The sequence below is a fragment of the Ambystoma mexicanum genome, chromosome 1p (genome assembly GCF_040938575.1).
Source record: "Ambystoma mexicanum isolate Mex_15411 chromosome 1p, UKY_AmexF1_1, whole genome shotgun sequence".
Taxonomy (NCBI): domain Eukaryota; kingdom Metazoa; phylum Chordata; class Amphibia; order Caudata; family Ambystomatidae; genus Ambystoma; species Ambystoma mexicanum.
The window spans coordinates 1,220,091,392-1,220,101,645 of record NC_090921.1 but is presented as its reverse complement, the minus strand read 5'-3'; positions in this window follow the sequence as shown (position 1 = coordinate 1,220,101,645).

Genomic DNA, 10,254 nt, shown 5'->3' with positions numbered 1-10,254 from the left:
CTCCCTGGGCCTCCCAGCGCCTCGCAATCACACATAATCACAGTCATAATTAATGTGATTCTGCCTGAGTGCAAGACGCTGGCGCATCATGGAGTAGGCATGGCATTTTTTACTGGGCAAAGTTGATAAAGCATGATACGTTTTATTATGTAGCTAGACTGGCATTTTAAAGCAGCCAGTCTAGCCATTTCTTATTGTGATATGGCATTTTATATTAGGCAGGTTTGATAACGGAAGCATGATCAGTGGTATTATTCTTTCTGTGGCATGACATTTTGTACTGGGCATCGTTTATAAAGCAAGCATGATAAGTGTTAATATGTAGCTAGACTGGCATTTCAATGCAGCCAGTCTAGTCATTTCTTATTGTGCTGTGACATTTTGTATTGGGCATATTTAATAAAGCAAGCATGATAAATGTTTTTATGTAACTTGACTAGCATTTTAGTGCAGCCAGTTTGGACATGTTTTCATACTTTGGCATGCATTTTTAATGGCAAAGCCAACTGGAGTATGTTCTTACATGGTGATATTCCAATACTTTGGCAGAACAAACATGGACATGTTTAAACATAAGTATGTTCTTATATGGTAATACTAAGGAATATTGGTGCAGTCAGCTCGGAGCAGACAGTGTGGAAATGCTGTATACTAGCACATATTGTGGATAATGAATCAGGAAAATGTGTTTGAGAAATGCCCTCGTGCATTTTAGTGACTTGCATCTAATCGATTTGTTCATGAGTTACCATACAAGACCAATTGTAAACTTTTGAGCTTTTTACCCAATTTCTCTGAATCTGATACTCTAAAACGGACCATTTTAACAAATTATTTAAAAAATAAAAACATTGACTGGTGCCGGCTCCCTCGCTAGGCTCAGAAGCTGTCGCATATCTGTGACAAATGTTTACATCACTCCAGTTAAAAAAAATCACCAGACGACACTGCTATGAAAATAGGCTGGTGCTAAGTACTGTTAGTTACTGTTTCAAGTGAATTGAAAGCAGTTAGGGCAAAAGAAAATGGCCAAGTCTAGAGAATATTTATATTACCACATTAGAGGCATACAACCAAAAACCCATGTGGTAAGTCTCAGATGATCAGGCCACATCTTTTTACATATACACGCCTAATTCTTTTCTTTACTCTTAACAGTCTCATTCTGCTGGGTGTGGACCTGGTGAAAATGCATGAAAATTTGATTGAGTGATGAAGTGCAGCCCCATGACTTTACGCCAACAAACTAAGGCGTAAACATCTGTGTAAGGTTGTAAGGCCACACAGATTTGTGTGCACATTTTACATACTTTTTTTAATGTTTCAAATGTACGACTTTGAATAGTTCCTATAGGAATAATATAGCTACACTCCACCTTTTACTCAGAAAAATAGCACCAGGTGAAATTGATGAGTAAAGGTGGAGCTTCACACAGGAAGGATAAACCAGCCAAACAAGCGAAACAAGCACCTGCAACAAGCCACACATGGCACAACCCAATAATTAGGAGGTGGGGACAGCATGTAAAACAACAGCTGCACATTTTAATCTCTAATGATAACGCTGCAGAATATCTTTTTCCAAGCAATGTTAGCCTAATATAAGCTGTTTCTAACCCATGCAGCCCATCAGCCTGCAACCCAATGGGGTGGATGGGGTGCCACAAGAGGCCGTGGAAATAATTGTTGAAAGTGGTCCCATATTACGCACTTTCAGCAAGCCCAACCCGTTTCCTATGAGACATTTTTTTAAATAAAATAGGTTACCACATAGAAGAGGCCCAGGGTGCAGAGGCTTATCAGGAAATCTCCAGAGTGCCTTACAGGCAGTCCACACGTGCACCCCACACCCAACAAAAGGAATCCTGCTATCAATCTGCACCCCAGTTCCCACTGAAGGCAGCTCCTTAGCCTACAAGCCAGTCCCCCCTCAGGCAGTACAATCACCTCCACCAGCACCCATCCAAAGGCAGCACCAGAGCAGACGTAGGAGGATTGAACTCCCACGGACCAAGAGTGGGCATTCCCTGGCTGTCCCATCTCACCCCCAGTGACCAGCAGGCCTTTGTCACATGACGTTGTGGTCCTGCCCACCCTGTTCACCCACCTCACAGAAATTGAGCCAGACAGGGTGACATCAATAACAAACACTCCCCCGGTAAAGCTCCTCCCTGCACTCAATTTCTAGATCACTGGCACTTTTTAGTGCTCAGTGGCCTTGGTGTATGGTGTCACACAGTCATGCTTCTTCTGCATCCTTTCCTAGTTGGTTGTTGTCTGACATGATTAGATGAATGCATAACCAGATTGCTTTCATAATCAACCCTGTGGTCCTAAATCGGATCAAGGTCTGGTTTCATGCAATAACATAAACCCACAGCAGGGTTGGGGCCCAAGACTGCATACATGAGGCCTTTGTACTAACCTGAGCATCAGACTAGGTCTTCAGAAACAGAACATGCAGCTGGCTTGTGATAGAGACATTCTCTCCATCAATGTTTGTGCCACATTTCCAACTCCCCCACAACTCCATGATTCTGGTGCAGAGGAACCCAACATGACTCGAAACATGATTACTGTAAAACGTGGTTTATGGGAATGTCCATGTAACCACAAATGTGTGGGGGAATGGATGGAGCTGAGAGAAAGTGGGAGAGAATTCCAATGAAAAGGCGCTAAAAATGAAAAAGAACGAAAACGGGAATTAGCACAGGGAGGACCAGAAACTGCAAGAAAAAATTGAAACTGGGAGCGAAAAGAACGAGTTGGAGTATAAAAAGATACCAGAGAAGAAAGATAGGTTGGTGAAAGACCATAGAGAGATTTAAAGACTAAGCACAGAAAATGTAAATTGAGACGAGAATGAATGGAGAGCCAACCAAGAGTAGAGAGAGAAGAGATAATAGAGTCACATAGAGGAAGAAGATAGAGAAGATGAACAAAAGCATTGAAGATTTATTTCAATGGTGCAAGATGAGAGAGAGGAAGACCAAATAGAGAAACAAGTCAATAGAAAAGTCAAGAACAAGTTAGTGAAGAAATCAAACATTTAGTAGCATCAAATGTTAACAAGCATTTCTGATGGTAATGTGATAACGACAGGATCAAGAAGATAGTGAGATATGATGCATGAAAGATGGATCAGAATCAAAGTAAAGTCCCAAGTTACAGGTGACAGAGGAGATAGTAGGCTGAGAAGGAGGGAAAGAAATTGAATAGGGAGGAAGAGGATATGGGATAGTGTTAGATAGGAAAAAGAGTACTTAGAGTTCTGTCATCCAAGAATTGATGGCTACTAGACATGTGGAGAGTTTATTGGGAATTTAAGGAGTGAATGATGAAATAGGTAAGAAAAGTTGGGTGTCGTCCATGTAAAAACAATGAGAAAGACCAAAAGATGAAATGACTTCAGCCAGAGGAGAATTATAGAGGGAAAAGGGAAATGGGCTGAGGACAGCGGCTTGTGGAACTCCATGGACGAGTAGTAAAATGTCAGAGGTTGATCCAGCTCAAGAGACTGAGAAGTACTTTGGGATAGATATGACCGAAACCAAGAAAGAACAGACCTCGAGAACCCAAAGGAAGAAAGAGAAGAAAGTAAGAGAGAGTGATCAACAGTATCCATAGCAGCAGACATGTCTAAAAGAATAAGCAGAGATGACTGTGGGCATGACTTTGTCAGGGGACTTGCACTTGTCAGGTGACATGTGGCACAACAAGTCTTGAGTGATTAGTGATTATCCTCTGGTGCTGGCCCATGTGCTGATCCTGGGCCCATGAGCAATATTTACAAATAGCTCTAGCAATATTTACCTTCTCTCAATTGGCAACATAGCGCTCCCTGCTCCCATTACAAGGTGGACCGGGAGGCGGACTCACTCTGTGTCATGGATTAGCTGCATGTGCATTGCCCTGCATTGCCTTGACTCTAGTCATTGCATGCAACCATTTACCTATGTACGGAAAACTGAAACTCTAATGGCATACCTAATATTTCACAATGATGCCAGCAATTTAGGGAATTAACTGGCATAAAATGGCATTACCAGCATATTGGTGTCCGCACTTCGCACACCACGAGAGAAAACCCAAAATTGTGGCTACACATATAATATAAATATATCTGTAAAGTGAAGACAAAAGAGGAAATTGCTGGGCAAAATGTAAAATGTAGCATGTTACTCAGCCAATCATGCTTAGACTAAAACACATTTGAATTATGTACTGCAAATCTCAGAATGCAAAGTCAGAAGAAAACAATCTGTTTTTGACTCAAAGTGGACATGCTGGCATGTATATTGCGGGTAGTCAATAGCTTGATTTGGGTGTGTGTAAACTTAGGGAAAACAGGGAATTCTGTGACACACTGGACCTATATGCTCCCAAGAATGCACAGGATATGAGATACAAATGAGTTTCCATAGACAAACAAATATATACACAATATGAAAGTTACATGATAATGTCCTGAATTCAAAGGCAGTGTGCAAATGCTACACCATCATATTGACAGCACTGAAGGTACGTAGGACATAGTTCTGACTGGCTCACATCATTGTACTAAGAAAGCAGCCAGGTTGGACTCTTTAAAACATACATACCATTAGGAATTCGTATTTAATTGGAAAAATATACATTTTTCTGCTGCTGGTGGTGGTTAGATAGGTAGGTAGTGTGGTAAAGTCATATGAAGGAGACAGACTTGTGTTTGCCATTCCAAGATGCTTGAAATCATAAGAAAATGCCTTGCTTTTCCTAATCTATGGTGTTCCCTACCTCACACAACTAAACTAGAGTGCTCTTCGTCGATGTAGACGTCCAGTAATATTACACAAGACCAGGACAATAACTCCCTTCTCCTGGGATGCTTTTGAGTAAGTTCTTGTCAATACAAGATTTTCAGGTAGTTTCCGCCATCTCTTGCATGAAGTCATTCAATTCTCTTAAGGAACTTTTCCAGACCCTCTTGGAGTGGTTCACTTGGTCCCTCCAGTTCTTATCTCTACACCCTCTGGAACACAAAGGTTCCTTTTCTTTGTTTCTCTCTATTTTACTTACTAGACTTTGTCTTTCTGATACCAGTTCTTCCAATAGTGTAAGTCGTCTTTCCTCACTTGTCATATCCATTTGGTTATTGGTTTCTTCAATGGGGTCTGTGTGATGTATCCAGTACCCAATTCTACTCTGTATGACCCTTGACCATTCACTGGGACGAGGAGGCTAATACCCTGAACAAGGGTTCTTCTTCTTAACACTTAAATCCTCCCTGGGACGAGTAAGCTGAGCTGCATAATGATTCTCTATCTTATTGATGTTTGGCTCTTCACTGGGACCATGACACTGCACCCCTGAATAAGTATTACACTTCTCAATACTACATTCTTTACTAGGATGAGTAAACTGAGCCAAGGAATGTTTTTCACTCTTCTTGATATGCAGCCATTCACAGGGACGAGTAAGATTACTCTGTGGGATTCGTTTTTCTGTGTTACTTGAACAAGGTTATCAGATTCATTATACATTCCCCGATCCCTGGGCCTTCCGCTCTCCCTGTTACTTGCACTGTAATGGAGCTGTGTCACGGGTCGGCATTAGTTTCTCCTCTGCATTCAGTCAGGACAGCTCTGCTGCTAGCGTTTCTACTCTCATTCAACACACTTCAGTGTTGGTATGTTGTGTCAGAAAGGAAAGGGCTTCTTTCTCATACTTCTCCCTGGCCACCACTTTGCTCCCTTTCTCTCTCTCCTTGTTGTTCTTTACCATCTATCATACTTTCACAGGTCCGCCACTTGCGTGCTTCTAAACGGGCATGTCCTTGTTAGGGCTTCTCTCCAGTCCTTCATGAGTTTCCCTCGTGGGCCTATCAGCAGGCTAACAGACTTTCCTCAGCCTGTTTGTCATTTGGTGCACTTCAGGTATCTCTCTTCTCTCGCTGCCTGTCAACATGCAAAGCAGTGATCTCCCTGAGTTACCAGCTTCTCTGCTCCAGCAGTACGAAACTCCCACGTCTCTCCTCTTGTTCTTTGGCTGCTCCAATTGTTATAACGGATCTTTGGGACTTCCCCAGTTCCTTGTGATAGTCCTGTCTTTGTGTCAGAACTGTACTTGTTATAACTCCTTTGGGTTTCTTCTTACCATTAGTTAACAGGTACCTATTCTTCATGGTTCCTGTGTTTTTCCTCTTCTCTGTACCAGGCAGATACTCACCTTCTGTAAAAACATCACAATAGCAGATGTAAGAGGAGTCTGGTTTTCTATCAACTGGCATGGTCTTAGTGGGTTCCTGAATGAAGTGAAAAGGGAGTTCCTCATTGGATCGGGAGTCCTTGTCCCCATGGGTGAGTCGCTCCCTGTGAGGTCTTGCTTACTGCAAGCCCTACGGGGAATGTTGCACAGCAGGCTCACCTCCCTAGCCTCAAAAGGAAAGTCTCCCTCCTGGGGAGAAGTGACTGAACTCTGTGATTCGTCACAGAAGGTGGGTGTTTTATATATCGTAATAACTCTTCTCAAAGAAGCATCACGGTGTGGTGTTGTCCCTGGTGTTTGCCTGATCTCATAACCACTTTGGCACACCTAAAACTACTCAAAACCACTTTGCTACAGACAAATTAAACGGAAAACTCCACGTTGTCTGTTGTGTACCCTTCAGCTTGTTCAAATCCAGCTCCTGTGAATACTATATGAATGACTTAAGAAAGCATCCCTGCAATGTTAGGGAAGAATGTTCTGAGTCCTTTAATGCATGCTCGGAATCGGCCTGTGACAGGTAAGACTTTACAAGAAGTAACAGCAACATTTTAATAGTTTGGCAAATATTGCTTCCAAAGATTTGTGAACATGTGTAAAAATCATATGTGCAAAAATAAGTACACATGAGATGTCCAGTTCGCTGGTAGTGTGTTAAGAAAGTTTTCCAGAAAACATCTCTCCTTTTACCCCGCGCTGCAGTGTGCGAGCGAGCGGTGACTGGTTGTCTTAATTCGCAATATAATCTGACACAGCTACAAAACAAATTTTTAAATGCTGAAGTGTTGTTCATTTAATGTGGCTGGTAGCAAACAGGAACTTGTGCCGAAGGGTCATAAAAGACAGGAAAAATGTGTGTAGGTGAATTATAAAAGATGGTCTCCTAGACTCCTGGGAGGTAAATAAAAGAGATGGGGAGAAGTGGGGCTAAACGATGGGGGTTGTGTCACAGTTTTATAACACGGCACACTCCAGCCAGGGACTTCTTCCCAGACAATGAAAGCGGCCTACAATAACGCACTTTTTATTTTTAATAAACCACAGAATTGTTTTGAGTAGGCCTCCAAACTCCCCGTGTCACAATAGACTAGGAACCAGGCCGGTGGGTAGCAATAAGATATTTATTAATTTACGGTTTAATGAAAAAGTAAAATCAGACAATTTTACAACAGCCACCAATGTTGTGGCAACACAAATGCAATGAATCCTACAGAACAATTGGTTTAGAAATCCTAACACAGTTCACATGGATCTTTAATGGCAAAACAGGAAAAACATTTTGAATCAAGTCATGGCACTAAAGTTTAGCACTCCCCCCTGCAAAACTCACCGCCAAGCATCAGCTAACTTAATTCCCTTTGGATTGAAGGCAGTAGCAAGGAGTAAGGGTAGAGGGAGAAAAAATCTGATTTGGAATCAAGCCCACCACTCTGAGATGGAAAGCCAGAAAAGAAAGGGATAACCCGTTTTTGGAGCAAAATGGCAGAATCAGTTTTGGATTATTTCTCATGTGGCTATGGGACAGAATGAAAGGAAATTTCTGATGCTACACTTGAGGAGATAGGGAAGCTAAGAGACTACTAATCAGCAAATCAGGGCAACATGGAAACAAAGTAGGAAAATCAATTTTTGGGAGATAGCAAACACAAAAGAAAAATACAAATATCAAATCGAAATTCGTTTTACATTGGTTTGCAATGACAGACAGCTATGGAAGGGATTTAGCTATCAAAATCAGAAATCGGTTTTCAAGGACAAGGACAGAGGTACATTACAGATAAGATTCTAGACAAAAGAGTTTGTTCTCAATGGAACTACGGTTTGGGTTTTTAATGGACAGATTCAAGTTAATAGTTTGTGGGGTAATGCAGGCAATACACAAGCAAATTCAGTTTTCAAATTGACTGTCTTTGTTATTGTCAGACAGAGCATTCACAGAGTTTGCAGACTCTTTTGCATGCCCTATTTGATATAGATAAAAGCCTTTTAACTTCACCTGCACTTGGTCTCATTCCCTCCTGGGGTGAGTCCTTTATTGGCTCTCATTACGGGGGGGTTTCTACCGCACTGGGGGACGCTTACTTTCAAGGGTCTGCAGAAGACTTTGGTATACTCAAATCACAATTAAACAATGAACAGCGTAGCATTTTCCTAGAAATAACAAAGCAAATCGAAGATGGTATGCAGCACGAAACTAAAACTTGTACCTGCCAAAACTACAAACCTATACTGCTATATGTGAGTGGTCAAGCTGGTTCAGAGAAAACATTCTTGATACAAATCCTCAGCAAGTTCCTCCAACAATTGACAAACAACAAACTTTCAGCTGTTGTAACTGCCCCCACAGGTTTAGCTGCCTACAACATAGGTGGTGTCACTTTACACTGAATACTACTCCTTCCAGTAGAACACCAAAACAAATTAGACAACTACAAACTTTCTCGAGAAGCTGTAATGGAACCACTCAGAGTTTTGAAACAAATGAAAATGCTTCTAATAGATGAGGTGAGCATGGTCTCCAACCTAATGTTGGCTTTAATTCACCTCAGATTACAAGAGGTCCTCAAAACAGACTACGAAGAGCTCTTTGGAGGAAAACACATTATTGTTTTCAGAGATCTTCTTCAAGTAACACCAGTTAAAGGTGAACCTATTTTTAAAACCTTAGGGCACAAACTATGCGTAAAACTCTTGGCAGCATAGGAAATGTCAATCTTTGGTAACATTTCCAACACAAAGAATTAACTGAAAACATGCGTCAGTCTGCAGACCTCACCTTTGGCCAACATTTTGAAAAGTATTCGGATTGGTGTACTATCTAAGGAAGCAGAGAGTATCTTGAATACCAGACACATCCTTGACCTATACGGCCATAACTCACGTGTTACTAATGTCATGGAACAATTAGCACACAAAAATGTAAACTGTATGTCCTTGATGCCAACTCTTGCAAGCTTTGCACAATTCAATGAAACAATGTCAAAAAAAGAAATGCAACCAATAGTTCAAATTTGCTCCACAGACAAACTGGACGTGTACGGTAAGGCACTACCCATGTGTGAACAAGCCACAGCACGACTAAATACCTTAGAAAACTCTATCTCGTACACAGCTGGTTTAGAAGAAATATTAAAATTATCTTTAAACTGTAGATTAATGCTCAAACCTAACCTTGACATGGAGCAAGGACTAGTTAATGGAGCACTTGGTACAGTTGTTGGCTTTCAAACATACCCATGTGACAACAACATTCTGTTTCTCAATATTCACTTTGACAAACTGTCAGAGGTTAAAAGGATAGGACGCTCAACAGCCCGATTCCTTCTTTTCAAAGACATGTATGTACGCATAGAACAATTTTCTCTATCTCTAGCATACGCAGTCACCATTCATAAATCACAAGGTCTTACCCCACAACAAGCATTGATAGATATTCACAGCACAGTGTTTAAAGAAGGCATGAGCTATGTAGCACTATCACACCTACGTACACTTGAAGGACTATTTCTAGTCAACTTTGATGCAAGTAAAGTAAACAGTGATATTCCTTGCATTCTAGAATACAATAGACTAGGTGCACTCTGCACACCCCATCTCAAAACCTATCCTGTTCCTCAAAAAGCAAAAGTTTGTAAAAGAAAACTAGTTCAGACTCAAATTATACAGGATCTCACAACCATACCTCCAAAGAAATTAAAAGAAGTTAATACTCCATCAGTGACCACAACCAAAGAAGGATCTACTGCACATACAAAACAAACTACCTCTTCAAAGAATCAACGCACACTTCCAACAAATGACTTAGACACAGAACTGTCTAGTCCATTCAAATTTCCAAATACAAGTGGTGTAAATTGCTATGCAAATGTACCAATCAATATTCTATTCCAATTGCCACCAATTATTGAAAACATTTACTTAAACAGGACACACCAATTATGTTTGCAAATGTTAGTCCTTCACAGAAATGCAACCAACAATCCTGACAACACTTACAGTTTTTCTGGA